The sequence below is a fragment of the Antechinus flavipes genome, chromosome 1 (assembly GCF_016432865.1).
Source record: "Antechinus flavipes isolate AdamAnt ecotype Samford, QLD, Australia chromosome 1, AdamAnt_v2, whole genome shotgun sequence".
Classification (NCBI taxonomy): domain Eukaryota; kingdom Metazoa; phylum Chordata; class Mammalia; order Dasyuromorphia; family Dasyuridae; genus Antechinus; species Antechinus flavipes.
Window position 1 is genome coordinate 538544188 of NC_067398.1, and position 17573 is coordinate 538561760.

The 17573-nt window shown below is 35.2% G+C and overlaps 1 long non-coding RNA gene across 2 annotated transcripts in view; it reads left to right on the forward strand.

The window, feature by feature from the left end:
* The window catches only part of LOC127544116 (uncharacterized), a 276661-nt gene that overhangs the window by 37355 nt on the left and 221733 nt on the right, over positions 1-17573 (forward strand). The gene's annotated exons all lie outside the window — the stretch shown is intronic.

Consider the following 17573-nt stretch of genomic DNA (forward strand, 5'->3'; position numbering starts at 1 on the left):
GGATTCCAATTAAAGGATTATTGAGTTCAATTCAGTTTAGCAAGCTTGTGCGAGGCAAAGCGTTATTCTAGGTTCTAGAATCAAAGCTAGAAATAAAAATTATCTCAGCCCTTAAGAAATTTGCACTCTTGGAGTGAGGGATACAAAGTGTATGCAAATAAATCAATTTAAGTAATTTCAGGAGGGAAAGAGTTCTAAGAACTCACAATAGTCAGAAAGCTTCACGGAAAAGAGCTTGACTAAGACATTTAAACTCATTGGATTTCAGTTTCCTGGTTCTTTTGATTTATTGATAGCTTTTTGTTTTTCCTTTTAAAACCACTGGTCTAATTAATATTAAGAGAATTGACCTTGGCTACTCCCTTCTTTCCTCCTTATCCTCTCCTCCCCCTTTCCCCGGCATCAGGTGGATTTCAGAAAAAATTTGAGAGCCCCTGTTGTCTGTGGATTTTTGGTTAGTTTCTGAAAGGGTTATTTAAAGTAGCTGCCATCTTTGTGTGACTTGCTCAAGGGAGATACTCAATAAATTTATTTTTATTTTTTGTCTGGATGGTTAGCTCAGTTGATTCTTATTAGAGCTTCTGGGTCCATTCTCCATCTGGTCCAGATAAATTTGTTCTGTTCCACAGCCAGGATGTGCTCTATCCCCTCAAAGCTTGCAAGAATGTCAGGGTAGGGTTCTGTGGAGGGAGGTAATCAACAAACAGCACATGTTTCTAGATCCACAAATCCATCATAGATCTGAGACAGGCAATTTCAAGTGAAACTTCTAACCGGCATCTGGGAATCAGGATCATTACTTTGTATCATGTTGACAGTATATGACTGGAACTGATTTGTCATGTAGCTGACTATAGTGCCAGTTATATTTCTGCCTACTTCATTTTCCTTGATAGGTATGTGAAGCAGCTTTAAAAAAAGAAGGGCTTTTGGCCAACTTCACTGGGATTTCTTAGCATCCATCTAGTTGTCTGCCAGAAAAAGGGCAAAATTGCATTTTAACTGGCTAGTATTAGGGCAGCACAGAAGTAATGGAGAGAATCAATGAATTTGCAATTACATGGGTTCAAATACCAGTTTTATTTCCAAAGGATGTTGGGGAAATCACTCTACCACCATGAGATTTTTTTTTCTGTAAAGTGGGTAACTTTAATTAAATTAAATGAACTCTAGGGTGCCTTTCAGCCTTAAATACTATAATTTTAAGTTTTAAATTTATATATATTCATATTTATATACTATATATCTGTATATATGTGTGTATACATATATAAGTCTTTATATATGTATATATAAATCTATGTGTGTATGTTTTTATATGTATATTCATATAGACACACCACACACACACACACACACACACATGTTTTTCATTAGAATGTGAACTCCTTAAAGAAAATGATCCTGCTTTTGACTTTGTTTTTCTTACTACTATGCTTGGAACACAGGAGGTATTTTAAAAAGCTAGTTTGATGATGATAAGGAAGCTATTCTTTTATCTAACTAATAGGACTTGTTTAATTGTTGACTTAGTTTATCAAAACCTATCCCAATTCTACAAAACTAGCAGTTTACCATTATCCAGATTCCCCTGAGAAATGATAATTAGGTGCTAAATGTCAACTAGATTACAGCTGGGATTTCTCTTCTACCTAGTGATTTAACACATTATTAGATATTGGTCCATGAATAAGGTGCTTTCCTCTGCTTCTTCCTCAGTTTGCTACTTGAAGATTTATCATCATCATTGTGTAGTTTTTGTTTTGTTTTGTTTTGCTGAGGCAATTGGGATTAAGTGACATGCCCAGGGTTACACAAGTAGGAAGTGCTAAGTGTCTGAGGCCAGATTGGAATTCAGGACTTCCTGATTCTAGAGCTGGCGATCTATCCATTGTACCATCTAGCTGCCCAAGTTCTGGCATTTTTATAAATGACTCAACATCTATGACAAACTATGGAAAAGCTGAAGCTCAGATAGGTAAGGTGACTTGTTTAAGGTTAAAGTTAATGGAAATAGAGCCAGCATTTAAACTCATGTACTCTGAACTCAAGTTTAGTACAATTCTGTGCTTTATCTGGCAAACAACTAGGTGAATTCTAAAAGATCCCAACGAAGCTGGCCAACCTAGTTTTCTGATTAGGTCTGTCAGGTGGCTCTAGGTCAGAGCTTCTTAAACTTTTAAACTTATAATCCTTTTTTGTCTGAGAAATTTTTACATGATTCTGGGTATATAGGTATGTAAAATGGGTATGTAAATCAAACATTTATTGATAATAAATCATAACTTTACAAACTCTACATTCAGTTATGTGATCCCATGTGGTCTGTGACCTGCAGTTTAAGGAGCTTTACTCTAGATCATGGTAGGTCTATGCATGCATTATATTGGCCGAACTCATTGAGAAAAGATGTTTGGTTTTTTTTTTTTTTCATTTCACCAAAATCATATCCAAAGTGTGAATACTGGTTTATTTTTTCACTATGAATAATAGTAGTCATATTCCTATGACATTTTAAAATTTACAAAGGGCTTTCCTTAAAATAACTCTAGTAATGTGAATATTATTATCCTCTCCATTTCAAGATGAGAAAAGAGAAACTCAGTGGTTGTCTATGACAAATAGTGGGAAACAAATTATATTGGAATTCTTCATATTTTTATAGTACTTTAAAGAATTACATAGTTAATTTTCTTAACTGAACCATGTAGAGGCGTTTAGTGCAAAAATGGTAACTCTTATTTTATGGATGGCAGAGCTGTGATGCAGTGAAGCATGATCATAATGTCTTACTTATGTAATTCTTACATAAGTCTACAAACCCAGTATGGGGATTTATTACCTAACCCTTCAGATCACTGTCATTTTTGTTTTTCAGCGATTACAGTATGTCTGACTTTGTGACCTCATTTGAGGTTTTCTTGGCAAAGATGCTGAATCGTTTGAAATCAGGAAGACGCATCTTCATGAGTTCAGATTCATCCTCAGATACTTATTAGCTTGTGATCCTGGGCAAGTCACTTAACCCTGTTTGCTTCAGTTTCTCATCTATAAAATAAAGTGGAGTAGGAAATGGCAAAACACTCTAGTATTTCTGCCTCACCCCCCAAAAAAAGGAGTCCCAAAGAATTGGATTTAATCAAAATTCTGAACAATAGCAATAACAACATGCCAAACTGCCTTGGGTAGAGAAGGTGTTCAATACATGTTTGTTGAAGTGAATGTTAATGAAAGGATTCTAATTTAGTATGGACTATAGCACATATCCTGTGAGACCCCTTTCAACTCTGAGATCCTGTGACTCTGCCAACTGTTGGAGCTACCACTTGAATCAAGATATTCTTATTCCTAAATATAATGGTCATTCCACCACACTACTCATTCTATTTGCTCTTAGACATAACCATTTCTTCCTATGATTTTTTTTCCAGAAGAATTAATTAATTAATTGTAAACATTACAAAATCAGACGTTTTCTCATACCAACGCTAGGTATCATTCAAACATTCTATATTATCTAAGGCTAGTATAATGCTCTCCATAGAAGAAATACTTAAAATCAATCTCTATGTTTTCTCTCACCCCTTCTCTCTGTCTTTGTCTTCCTCCTCCTCTATCTTTCTCCTCCTCCTCCTCCTCCTTTTCTTCTTTCCCTCCTCCTCCTTTTCCTTCTCCTCTTCCTCCTTTTCCTTCTCCTCTTCCTCCTTTTCCTTCTCCTCTTCCTCCTTTTCCTTCTCCTCCTCCTCCTTTTCCTCCTCCTCCTCTTTTTCTTTCTCCTCCTTCTCTTTTTCTTCCTCCTCCTCCTCCTCTTTTTCTTCCTCCTCCTTCTCCTCCTCCTCTTCTTTTTCTTTCTCCTCCTCCTCCTCCTCCTCTTTTTCTTCCTCCGCCTCCTTTTCCTCCTCCTCCTCCTCCTCTTTTTCTTCCTCCTCCTCCTTTTCCTCCTCCTCCTCCTCCTCTTTTTCTTCCTCCTCTTCCTTTTCCTCCTCCTCCTCCTCCTCTTTTTCTTTCTCCTCCTCCTTTTCCTCCTCCTCCTCCTCCTCTTTTTCTTTCTCCTCCTCCTTTTCCTCCTCCTCCTTTTCTTCCTCCTCTTCCTTTTCCTCTTCTTCCTCTTCTTCCTCCTCCTTTTCCTCTTCCTCCTCCTCCTCCTCCTCCTCCTTCTCCTCTTTTTCTTCCTTTTCCTCCTCCTCCTCCTCCTCCTCTTTTTCTTCTTCCTTCTCCTCTTTTTCTTCCTCCTCCTCCTTTTCCTCTTCCTCCTCCTCCTCCTCCTCCTCTTTTTCCTCCTTTTCCTCCTCCTCCTTCTCTTTTTCTTTCTCCTCCTCTTCTTCCTTCTCCTCCTCTTCCTCTTCCTTTTCCTCCTCCTCCTTCTCTTTCTCCTCCTCCTCCTCCTCCTCTTCCTCCTCCTTTTGTTTCTCCTCTTCCTTCTCCTCCTCCTCTTCTTGCTTCTCCTCCTCCTCCTGCTTCTCCTCCTCTTCCTCCTCCTTCTCTTTCTCCTCCTCCTCTTCCTTTCCCTTCTCCTGCTCCTTTCCCTCCTTCTCTGCTCCTTCTCCTCTTCTTCCTCCTAATTCAATCAGATTCTTCTTCTTCTTGTTCTTCTTGTTCTTGTTCTTGTTCTTCTTGTTCTTGTTCTTGTTCTTCTTCTTCTTGTTCTTCTTCTTCTTCTTGTTCTTCTTCTTCTTCTTGTTCTAGTTCTTGTTCTAGTTCTTGTTCTTGTTCTTGTTCTTGTTCTTGTTCTTGTTCTTCTTCTTCTTCTTCTTTTTCTTCTTCTCTCTCTCTCTCTTTCCTTTTGTATCTTTCTCTGTCCTCTCTCATTTGAAAGGGCTTTGTGTTAGAACACAGTGGTTGATTTCTGACTTAAAACAAGCTCTTCTCTTGCATAAAATGAGAATGTTCAAACTTGTTATGTATCTTCGATCCACGGTCAAGTCACTTAACCTTACTCAGTTACCTCATCTGTAAAATATGAATATGAATGAAATAGGGAACTTCAGGACTATTCCAGCTATAAAACTTTATTTTACTATATTCTAATCCGCTAATCATTTCACTACCTACTTCACTAACCTGTCATAAAGATAAAATTAAAATGCATTTAATTTGTTCTATAACTTCAATATGATTTTATAATGGCAGTTATTAATAACATAGCCTTTATAGATATCTTAAATTCTTTCTGGGAAGACCATGAATTTCTCTTAAGCCTAAGACTGGTATATATATATATTTTTTTTTTGAGAGAAAACTTCCAGGAAAAAAATATCCCTTGGTATCAGAAGGATAGGGAAGATTTCCATGGATATCAGGATGTTCTTTTTCCTTCACCTTGAAAATCTACAAGGCAGATAGGCTAAGCCACAACTTAGATGAACTTATATTAGGGAATATCTAGAGACAAAGGTTGCTTGGCAGGAGTGAGAACAGATGGCCATGGGGACTCAGAGGTGTCTGTTTGAATAGCATAATTATCCAGTAGCTTCCCAGGCCATTTAAAATGTCACCAACTTTTAGGTGTTCTTATTTCCCTATATACAGACTTGGACTACATGACAGGAATTCTAAGATGCAACTTGTCTAGTGATTTTAAATCTTTTAAAATGACACAAGATTTCCCTATGCCCTGCTGAGATATGAAACTACTCAGCTAATATTTACTCATTGTGAAATAGGAAATTACCATTTTTTAATTTCAGCTAAGTAGCATTCTAGCTAGGAAAAAGATATCCATAGATTTCAGCTTTGGGTTTATCTAATCATATAGGTGAATGATAGTAGAAATTAGTAATTTCCCATCTAATTCCTTCATTTCCATACGTGCATGCATTTGTATAAATTATGCTGATGGTTATAGCTATCAATTAACTGCCAGACCTTTGGAAGACAAAGCTAGTTGTAAATCTATTTGATAATGTTTTTCAAGTTCTCTACTGATTCTTTGTTGTTTTGAATCTTCTTTTCAAACAGATTGCTCAATAATGGGCATTGTCACTATTAGCTCTATCTTTCTTTTGAGCCAAACAAACATACTATAGATTTTCATGTTAGTTAAATTGCCCAGGTGCATTTTTCCCCTTCAGAATCTTGCCTATCAATTTTGCCATTAGAACTGTTGTTTCAGTCCCTGCTGGCTCACTTACAATTCAAGACACTTCCTCTCCTACAATTTGTTAGTCTGAGTTTTTCCTCCAGATAGTTGTTTTTACACTTCTCCTCCAGCATGTATTTTCCTAGTGTTAACTACATATCTGGTTTGATCTTGGTACCTACTCACTTAGCATTTTAATCTGAATCTCACTTAATCCTTGTCACTCAGTGGATATAGATTGCACATTTGCAATGCCAGTTTAATCATTCTGGAAACATTTGGTCATGAATAAAAGAACTCTGCAGCTGCTCCAACTTGCAGGCAGGATGGAGTCCTGTTTCACAGGTCTGTTCAGCTGAGTACTGTCAATTCACACTGACCTTGGCTCCTTGCTTGTGAGAGGCAAATCTCTTAGATGTTGGATTTTTATTTTGAGTGAATACAACCCTCAAGCTTAACAAATGATTCCCTCCTTTTCTAAAATCTATCAGCCAGTTCTTACCTAGACAACTGTCAGAAAAATGGTTGAAATTTTAGGATTCACTATTCTACACTAGTCCTTGAATTTTTTCATCTCTCCCATTTCCGTTTCTCTGGAGAAAAATTACCTATTTGCCTTTCTTGGTGAGCAAGTGAGAATTGAATTAAATTTGAATTTAACCAGGTTCAAATTGAATCTTAACCAGTATAAATTCTTCCAATTATACATTTTATATATTGCTTAAGAGAATCATTGATAGGAGTTAAATGATTCAGCAACTGATTGCAATTCAGCAAGCATTTGTTCAGCAAGCACTCACTAGGTGTCTGGCACTGTGCTAGGTGCTGGGGATATAAAGACTATATATCTATACATCTATCTATCTATCTATCTATATATATATGTCTCATTTTGTGGATTATGAAATGGTCTTTGAACAGCTTGTACTTTATTAGTCTGACTTTTACAAAGATAAACTAGTTGACATTATGCATGTGTGAAAACCAAGTCATGCAAAGGTTAAGTGATTTGTGCAAGTTCACAGAATGAATGTTAGAGCTGCAACTCAAAATTCAGTCTTCTAAGTAAATCAATTTGATTTTTGACTATACTGTGCTATTTCAATAACTTGAAATAAAACAGTCTTTAAAGGCACATTTTATGAATGATCTTCTTTCCATTACTTTGTTTGTCATCATGGTCCAAAAAAGAAAGGAAAAAAAAAGAAAAAAGAAACAGGCTATAGGGTCATAAAATCACAGATTTATGGCTAGAAGGAAACTTAGAGGTCATCTATTTTTTAACATCTTCATTTTTTAAGAAGAAGAAACTCAATCCCAGAGAAGACAGTAAGATCTGGGATTTTGGAAGAAGATTTTATTTTGGACATTTTGAGTTTAGGAAGTCTTTGAAACATATACTTTAAATGAGTAATAGACAACAAGTAATATTTGATAAGAACTCAGGAGCTCAGGAGAAAGACTGAGACTGGATATGTAGATGTGGGAATTTTTAAAAATAGAAATTATAATTGAACCAATGAGAGATGATAAAGTCACTGAGTGAGAGAAAACAGAGAGAAAAGAGACAATGACACAGGACTGAGCTTTGAGTGTGACATAAAAGATAACTAAGAAGGAAGGGAGCCTAGAGAGAATGGTGTCATAGAATCCTAGAGAAGAGAGCGTATTCAGGAGTAGAAGGTGATCACAACTATCAAATATTACAGAAAGGCCAAGAAGGATAAAGATTGAGAAAAAGGAATCAGAATTGTCAATTAAGAGATCCCTGAACACTAATATAGATGGATTTTTAAAGGAATTTGACTTAGAGTAGAGATGTGGAATGATATCCAGGATGTTGAAATATTGTGAGGGTGTTTTAAGGACAAGGGCATCTGACATCTTTACAGGTAGCTGAGAAAGAACTAGTAAATAGGAAGAGATTGAATATTAGAACATGAGGGGAGATGACAGTGGGAACAATTTGCTGGTAAAGACAGTAAGGGGACAGGATTAAGGATATATGCAGAATTGTTTGTCTTGGGGATGAGAAGATCTCTATCAGAGTCTTGAATAAAGACTCAGATAAAGTCTGATGAGAAATGATGTCAAATAATTGTGATATAAACAGGAGGGGAGAACCAGTATTCATGGATAGTGATCTTGATTTTCTTGGTAAAGTATGAGGTGAGGACTTTTGCTGATAAGTTGGGAGAGGATTTAAAGCATCTTTTGTGAAGCAAAGCTTCTCAAATTGTGGGATAGAATCCCATATGTTGTTGGGTAACTAAATGTGTGGGTTACAAAAAATTTGGCAACAGTAAGAGGTATCAAATATTTCACCAAGATTTAATTCTTTTTTATTGTAATGAGTTTATTTATTTTTAATAAACATTGTTTTATTAATCATGTTGGGAAAGAAAAATCAGAGCAAAAGGGAAAAAAAACTGTGGGAGAAATAAAAAACAGAAAAAAAGAAGTGAACATAACATGTGTTGATTCACATTTAGTCTTATTTTTTTTATAGATAAAGATGGCATTTTCTGTCCAAAGTTTATGGGGAAATTTGTGACCAATAAAGATCTAGAGATCATTATTGATCACAAAATAGATAATTTTGATTATATTAAGTTAAAACATTTTCATGTAAACAAAACCAATTCAGACAAGATTAGAAGGAAAGAAAAAACTGGGAAAACATTTTTCATTCAAAGGTTCTGCTAAAGGCCTCATTTCTAAAATATATAAAGAATTGATTCAACTTTATAAGAATTCAAACCATTCTCCAATTGGTAAATGGTCAAAGGATATGAACAGACAATTTTCAGATGAAGAAATTGAAACTATTTGTAGTCATATGAAAGAGTGTTCCAAATCACTATTGATCAGAGAAATGCAAATTAAGACAACTCTGAAAAATCACTACACACCTGTCAGATTGGTTAAGATGACAGGAAAAAATAATGACAAATGTTGGAAGGGATGTGGAAAACTTGGGACACTGATGCATTGTTGTGTGGAATTGTGAACGAATCCAACCATTCTGGAGAGCAATTTGGAACTATACTCAAAAAGTTGCTCAAACTGTGCATACTCTTTGAACCAGCAATGTTTCTACTGGGCTTATATCCCAAAGAGATCTTAAAGGAGGAAAAGGTACTCACATGTGCAAAAATGTTTGGAGCAGTCCTCTTTGTATTGGCAAGAAACTGGAAACTGAGTGGATGCCCATCAATGGGAGAATGGCTGAATAAATTGTGGTATATGAATGTTATGGAATATTATTGTTCCATAAGAAACAACCAGGAGGATGATTTCAGAAAGGCCTAGAGAGACTTAAATGACATGAACTGATGTTAAGTGAAATGAGCAGAACCAGGAGATCATTATACACTTCAACAACGATACTGTATGATGATCAATTCTGATGGAAGTGGCTCTCTTCAACAGTGAGAGGATCCAAACCAGTTCCAATTGTTCAGTAATGAAGAGAGCTCCCCCTGAGAGAGAACTGTGGGAATTGAGTGTGGATCACAACATAGCATTCTTATTCTTTCCATTGATGTTTGCTTTTCTTTCCCAGTTTTTTCTTCTTGATCAGATTTTTCTTGTGCAGCAAGATAAATATATTAATATGTATATGTATATTGGATTTAATATATATTTTAACATATTTAATATGTATTGAGGACTACCTGGCATCTACCCATGCATGTGTTTTATCAATAAAAAGCTTTAATTAATCTCCTCCCCAAAACAAACAAACAAACCAAAGTCTATGAGTATTGCTTTAGATCACTGAACCATTGAGAAGGACCAAGCTTTTCATAGTTGATCATTATATATTCTTCTTGTTATCGTGTACAATGTATTCCTAGTTCTGTTTGTTTCATTCAGCATCAGTTCATGTAAATTTTTCCAGGCCTTTCTATAGTCAGTTTGTTCATCATTTTTAATAGTACAATCATATTCCATTACCTTCATGTACCACAGCTTGTTCAGCCATTCTTCAATTGATGGGCATCCACTCCTTTTCTAATTCTTTGCTATCATAAAAAGAGCTGCTACAAACATTTTTGCCCATGTAGGTCTTTTTCCTTCTTTTATGATTTCCTTAGGATAGAGACCCAGTAATGGCACTGCTGGGTCAAAAGATATGCACAGTTTTATAGTCCTTTGGGCATAATTCCAGATTGCTCTCCAGAATGGTTGAATTGTTTCACCCCTCTACCAACAATGCATCAGTGTCTCAGTTTTCCCATATCCTCTCCAACATTAATTATTATCTTTTTCTTAATCATTATCTTTTCCTGTCGTCTCAGACAACCTGAGAGGTGTGAGGTGTAGTACCTCAGAGTTGTTTTAATCTGCATTTATCTAATCAATAATGGCGTAGAGTATTTTTCATATAACTATAAATGGCTTTAATTTTACCATCTGAAAATTATCTGTTCGTATCCTTTGACCATTTATCAATTGGAGAATGACTTGTATTCTTATAAGTTTGACACAGTTCTTTATATATTGTAGAAATGAGATTTTTATCAGAAATACTGTCTATAAAGATTTTTTCCCCAGCTTTGCATTTTCTTTTTAATGTTGTTTCTGAAAGTTGTGTTTGTGCAAAATCTTTTTTAATTCAATGTAATTAAAGTTGTCCATTTTGATTTCATAATGTTCTCTAGTTCTTCTTTGGTCACAAATTCCTCCCTTCTCCAAAGATCTAATAAGTAAATTATCCCTTGTTCTCCTAATTTGCTATGGTACCATCCTTTATGCCCAAACCATGTACTTATTTCACATGACTTTAGTATGGAGTTTGGGATGTAGATCTATACTAATTTTCTGACATATTATTTTTCAGTTTTCCCAGAAATTTTTGCCAATTGTGAGTTCTTATTCCAGATTTAATTCTTTATGTAAAAACATACAAGCACTTTCATCTCAGTATGTAAATTTATCTTTGATAAATGGTAAACTTATATGTATACCAAAGAATTGTTTTAAAATACATTTCTTTATGATTTATTATGAGATAATGTTTATTTTCATACCTATTTTATACACCTAAATATTTGAGGTCATGTAAAAATTTCTTGGATGAAAGGGGTTAGTGAATGAAAAAAAATTTAACCCTATTTTAGAAAGTAGAATAGACTCATTTATGGAGGAGCAAAAGATTGCTTTGTTGCAATGAAGGCCCATTCAAGACCAGAGAACATAAATTTCTAGAAGTTACAGTTGTGTTATTTTCTCCAGCTTTGCTTAGCAGCACATGAATAGGACTGTAGGCAGTAGATAATAATTGAAAAATGTGATTGGGTTTTAGCAGTCTGTGAATACAAAAATAAAACAAGGTGGGTACATGACTTAAGAAAAGATTATAGCTTCTTTTGGATTTGGATACTTTGATTTGTGGAAATGGGCAGAAATATGGATAGAACTAAGAGAGCTTCTGAGAAACAATCCCTCAGAGAAATGTATTTAAAGGAAATATTAAAGACTTAAAGATGGCCAAAACATCTTATTTACTAATGTCTAATAGGGGTATGGGAATTTTTTGGTGACTTGGAATAATTGTACATAGTTGACAGAAATATGACTTTTGGTTCCTCAACCTAGATAGGTGAATTCCCCGCCTCAGAACATATCCTGTTCTGAAACAACAGAAGAGCAGACAAGCCAAATTAAGTTGAGAAAAGAAATACTTTTGGTGCCAAGCTAAGTTCTGAGTGGAAGAATAAGGAATATTCTAATTCTTTAATAATGATAAGTGAGTACAAAGCCAAATATTGCTGAAGATCTGGGAATTAGAGGAATTGCCTTTGCTAAAAGGGCATAATAGTACCTTGTCCTATTTTGAGACAGGACAGAAAACAGAAGTGGAGTCAAGCCAAATCAAGTTGAGAAAATAAGTTTTTATTAAACTTGCCATTTTATTAAACTTACTATGAATGAGGCACTAAGAGTAGGGCCTGAGTGAGAGTACAAGGAGTATTCTGATTCCTCAACAATGATAATGAGTCACTGGTTATGAGTAAAAAAGCAAGCAATTCTGGGAAAGGTAGCTAGGGATGCTTATATCATCAGCAGTGATCCAGGTCTCAGTAACTTCAAGAAGATGGAAGAATGAAAAAGGCAAAAATTTAAAATAAAATGTTTGTTGTCTTTGGCTTGGGAAAAGACATTCCAGAGAACACAGTGGAAAGGGTGGATAGATCTTGAGTGAAATATTAGGAGTGGTGATGTCAGATTGAAGGAGATCTGAATAAAGGAGCCAGACATTTGGATATTGAGCGTTGGAAAAAAAGTTTGTTCAATGAGAACTAAACAAGTTGAAAAGGAGGCTACAAAGGGAGAGCAGAAATGGAAGTAGAGCAAAGGACTCAAATTGTGTGCTCCCTGCTGCTTAAATGGAGCCAAACTCATCTAAGCCTAACTGAATGCAAAGGCCATATAAAAGTAGTCAAGTTGAGAGCTGAGAAAGAGTTTAGACCATGCATTGCTCTTCTATTTTGTTGGGGTGTTTTAAGGACAAGGAGATTTGGTATCTTTATATGTAGCAGAGAAAAGAACTAGCAAATAGAAAAAGACAGAAGATAGAAAGGAGGGGAGCTGATAGTGGGAACTATCTCCTAGTAAAGAAAGTGGGGCATAGGATCAAGGGTATATGCAGAATGGATCTAAATACTGATAGAAGTTGAACAATTCGTAGGAAAGTTTTGATGCTTACAGTTTATTGAAATAACAGTTTTGCAGTGGGATTGCTGCTTGGAGGAAGAAGAATCCTCTGGTGTTTGAGTTGGCTGGGAAAATGAGATTGAGTTGTGCTGTCATTTATGAAAGTCTTCTCCCCTTAGATTCCAGTTAACAATGCAAAGCCAAATATTTCTGAAGCTCTAGGGCTTAGAGGAATTGCCTTTGCTAAAAGAGTGTAATGGAACCTTAGAGCCTAGCCTAGGAATGGCTCAGAAAGAGCAGCCAGGGAAGAAAAGCCATACTTAGAGGGTGACTTTTATATAGACTATTCTCTAAGGAGGCCTAAAACATCAAGACCAGGAAGAGTTGGGCACGACTGAGCAACAACAATAGCTATTTTTTCATGGTCTTTTACTGCTCTTGCCTACTACAACAGACCTGAGAGGAAAAAAAAGGTGTCCTGACATAAGCAACAGCAGTGGCCTAGGACAAGTGGGTCTGATGGTCTGGTCCCCATCAGGGAATAAGTAGGCAGATTACAGATTTTAACTCAGGTTCTCTTACTTCAAATCCAACACTCTTTTCACTATGTCAGACTGTATCTTGTTTTCTTTTTATTTCATTCCTATTAATTTAAAGAAAAGAGTGTCCTCAAGGTTTCTGAAGCAGACATTAATTTATTTTATGTCTTTTATTTCACCCAAATACTTACAGGAAATGTGCACCTGAAATTCTTTAAGAAGGTCAAAATACAATGTCGAACTATTGTTCAAGATTCAACATAATATGATGATATGAGAGAAAGATAGGGGGAAGATTAGCCTTCTAGGGAAAGCATTTGAGAATCCTGAAAAAACAAATGAATGCAGTTGGAGAGAGAGAGAGAGAGAGAGGATTTAACCAAGCTTCCTGTACTTGTCTGACTTAAAGAATGTCACAATGAGCATAGGAATGTGATAGTAAAGGATTTTCTCCTTTGCATCTCTGGGAGAAAGCTATCTCTAATTCCAAAGCACAATTTTCTTCCCATCAGTGACTTAAAGAAATTTTTTTATATTTCTGTCACTGAACCACTTTGGTCTTGTCCCTTTGTGAAAATCACTTCTTCATATTTCTTTGTTTCTTTTGCAGATACTACCATTTCTTAGTCATCCAGCCTAGGAACTTCAGAATCATCTTTGATTTTTCTCTCCCTTATACCTCATAGCTAATCTGTTCTATTAACTCTATCTCCATTACTCTTGGATTTATGAATATATATCTAATTTGGAGTTTTTAGGGAGTAAGACTAATATCATTGTGTTTTGTGGAAGATGACATGTTGAGAAGTAGGATTTAATATCTCCTTTTCAGAGTGTCCATTCTTTTTTTCTCCTATCCCTATCTTACAAGGAGATTACAAGGAGGCTCTAGTTATGAACCTTAAGAAAGTTGGAGCACTTAGGTGGTACAGCAGTGGATGGTGTAGTAGATAGGTGGTACAGAGGGCTTGGTCTGGAGTCGGGATGTCCTAAGATTAAAACTGTGCTCATTCACTTAGGAACTGTGATCCCTGGCAAGTCATTAAACTGTATTTACCACAATTTTCTTATTTGTAAAATGGGGATAAAAATAGTACTTCCTCGTAGAGTTGTCTTGATTATTAAGTAATAATTATAAAGTGCTTAGCACAGTACTATATAAGTACTAGCTATTATATTTTATCATTAGTTGAGTGTATGCACATTATTTTATATCCATTCATTATTCCATTGTAACTCTGTGGTCTACAAATCCTAAGGGCCTGCCATTAGATTATTTCTTTCTATTGTATAACATGCCATGCTATTGATCCCCTCCCAATGTATGGTATATATACCTTCATTTTAAAAGGTATAATTACTCATTAGAAACATTTGTAGTTACAGCTTCTATGCGTGTCAAGGATAAGTTATACATTTTCCTGAAAAAATTCTGATCCATCCGAGGTTTATAACTGGCTTCCAGGAAAATCACTGTGTATCATGAACACAGTCTATGTAATATTGTCATGGCTGAAAAATTATTGTGACTTTCATTATGTTGGTAATTTGAGTTTTAGATATTACAGAAATATTTTGTCTTATTGATGCCTTTTTATTCTTCATGCCACAATCATTTTCTATCCTTTCCACCCATATTGAACCATTCCCTGTTAGAAAGAAAAAACAATTAAGCAAATTAAACTATTAAATTTAAACTGGTTATTTTTTAAAAGATATTTTCTTGGGCTTTCATTGGTTTTTCAGTTTACTCAGAGTCTGACTTTCTTTTGGATCAAATAATATAACTTTATAAATTATACTTAGGAACATCAAATGGGTATGTGAGTCCACTGTCATCCTCTGACATCACAAACCACACCCCAGACATTCTGGTCTTTTGATAATATCATCACTCTGGGATAAACCCAAACTCCTCAGAGTCTTTATGGATATTGATTACAATAGCAGTTATCCCTTACTTTCTCTATGTGACTGTTCTTATTTTTAACTTACATTTTTGTAGGATCTTTTCCAACTATATGTAAAGAAAATTTCTAACATTTATTTTTTTTAAATAAAATTTTGAGTTCCAAATTTTCTTTCTCCTTTTTTTCCCTCTTCCTAAAATGGTAAGCAATTTGATATAGGTTATAGCTGCATAACTATGTAAAACATATTTCCATCTTAGTCATAATGTGAAAGAAGAAACAGTTTATAAAAATTACAGTTTGCAGAAAGCCATGAAAAAATAAAATGAGAATAATATGCTTCAATCTGCATTCAGATTTCATAACTCTTTCTCTGAACATGGATAGCATTTCCATTATTAATCTTTTGGAATTATTTTGGATCATTATATTGCTGAGAAGAACCAAGTCAATCATATTTGATCATCACACAATGTTACTGTTCCTGTGTACAATTTCTCCTGCTTCTATACACTGTAATTAACTTACATTTGTAACTGTAGTCTGACTTATGCCTAAAATGACTCTCATGTGGTCTCCATTTGGAAGATCTCTTCATGGACAGGGAACTGCTTATAAGACCTTTGAAATGTGCAATGAAAATGCCTTGAAAAGATGACTATAGAACTTGTGTAGACTTTTTATAACTTGATCTGGTCAACTAAAGTATGTAGCTCTTTGTCTTCAGGCATTCAAAAAGGCTCATTTTTGCCTTAGCACCTTTGGGAAAACTTGTTGATAGCTGGAGGGAATGTAGCTTATGATCTTTGAATTAAAAAAAGTCCACAGGACTCCTTAGCATCCTACTGTTCTAAATCTGGGTTTTGCAGGGGCATAGTAATAATTCCACGAGGAACAAGAAGTGATTTCTGGAAGTAACCTTCATAAACCCAGCTCAGCAGTAGTTGAAACCCAGGCTATTCAGCAGTTATACCATATCTGGACATGAAATTGGTAGGATCAACAGAATGCAGTAACTGTGAGCTAAATTTTCAGCCTCATTCTTTCCCTCACATACTAGACTAGCATGGAATGGAGGAGGAAAGATTATTATCCTGAGATATTGTTTGTTTTTTGGACTAAATATCCTTTTATGAAAGGGAATCTAATGGTAACTGATTAAATAGATTTGAGAATGATAGTCACTGGTCCTTAGCAAATGGGAGGGATATAGCCAGTGGGAATTTGAGCAAATAACAGAAAAGAAAGGCTATCCACAAACCCATAAAAGCAGATGTAGCTAAGCTGGCCCTGAGAGAAGAGCTGGAGCTTACTCGTCTTTTCCCTTGTCCTTCATGGTTTCTCATCAGTTATATGTTGAAACCTATTTACATCCACTGTGTACCTCTTTGCCAGCTGAATGATATTCAATTTTAACTTTTTGAAGACTAGTGCTTTATGATTCACAGCTATAAAATACACTGTAGAATATTGGTGTAATAAGATAAATCTTCATTTCAAAGAGAATTTTGGGGACATTAAAGAAACTCTGCAATTTCTTATTGACAGTCCAGTTCATTCTTCAGGTAGGCAAAACAATTTGTGAGAGAGGTAGCAATAAATGATACTTGTAAGAGTGTCACAAAACAAACTGAAAGCTAGGATATAGTGCAACAATTAAAAACAACAGGACCAGGATTCAAATGAATGAGTTCTGCCCATAAGATTTTTTTTATTCTCATTTTTAATATTCAGAATGAGGACTTAACACTGTAGAATCCTAAGTTATTAAAAGAGAAGTTCAATTATATTAACTCTATAGTTCTTAGGCAGAGAACCTTATAAGATATTTTCAGCTCAAAGTCCAAAACAAAAATTATCTCTTATTTGATATTGGTTGAGAATTTTCAATAAATCATGATGCCCTATTGAAGTAAATTTCAGACTATGTAAATGTGCGGGTTTCTAGCAAGCTGACACAGGATGATGTTATTTTATGAAAACCTAACTTTAAGTTTTCAGTTTTTAAAAACTTTCTGAAGAGTTATTCCAATCCTTCCTTGTGGTGTGGAGGTGATCCTGGGTTCTGAAAAGCTATGTCTTTAGAACCCAAGCTTGGGCAGATACTGCCAAACTGGAAAGATTTTGAGAATATTTCTGGAAAAGGCTAATCAGGAAATTATGAAAAGATAGTTTCAACCAACTTGAAATAGAGAGTCAAAAGCATGAGGAAGATAATTCCTTGAAAAGTAGAATTGGGCCAAGGGAAGTTAATGATGCTCTAAGATACCAAGAAATCATTTTAAAAATCAAAAGAATGAAAATAATAGAAGAGAAAGTGAACTATCTCACCAGAAAAAGAAACAACTGATCTGGAGAACTCTACTAACAAGAGTACTGGAG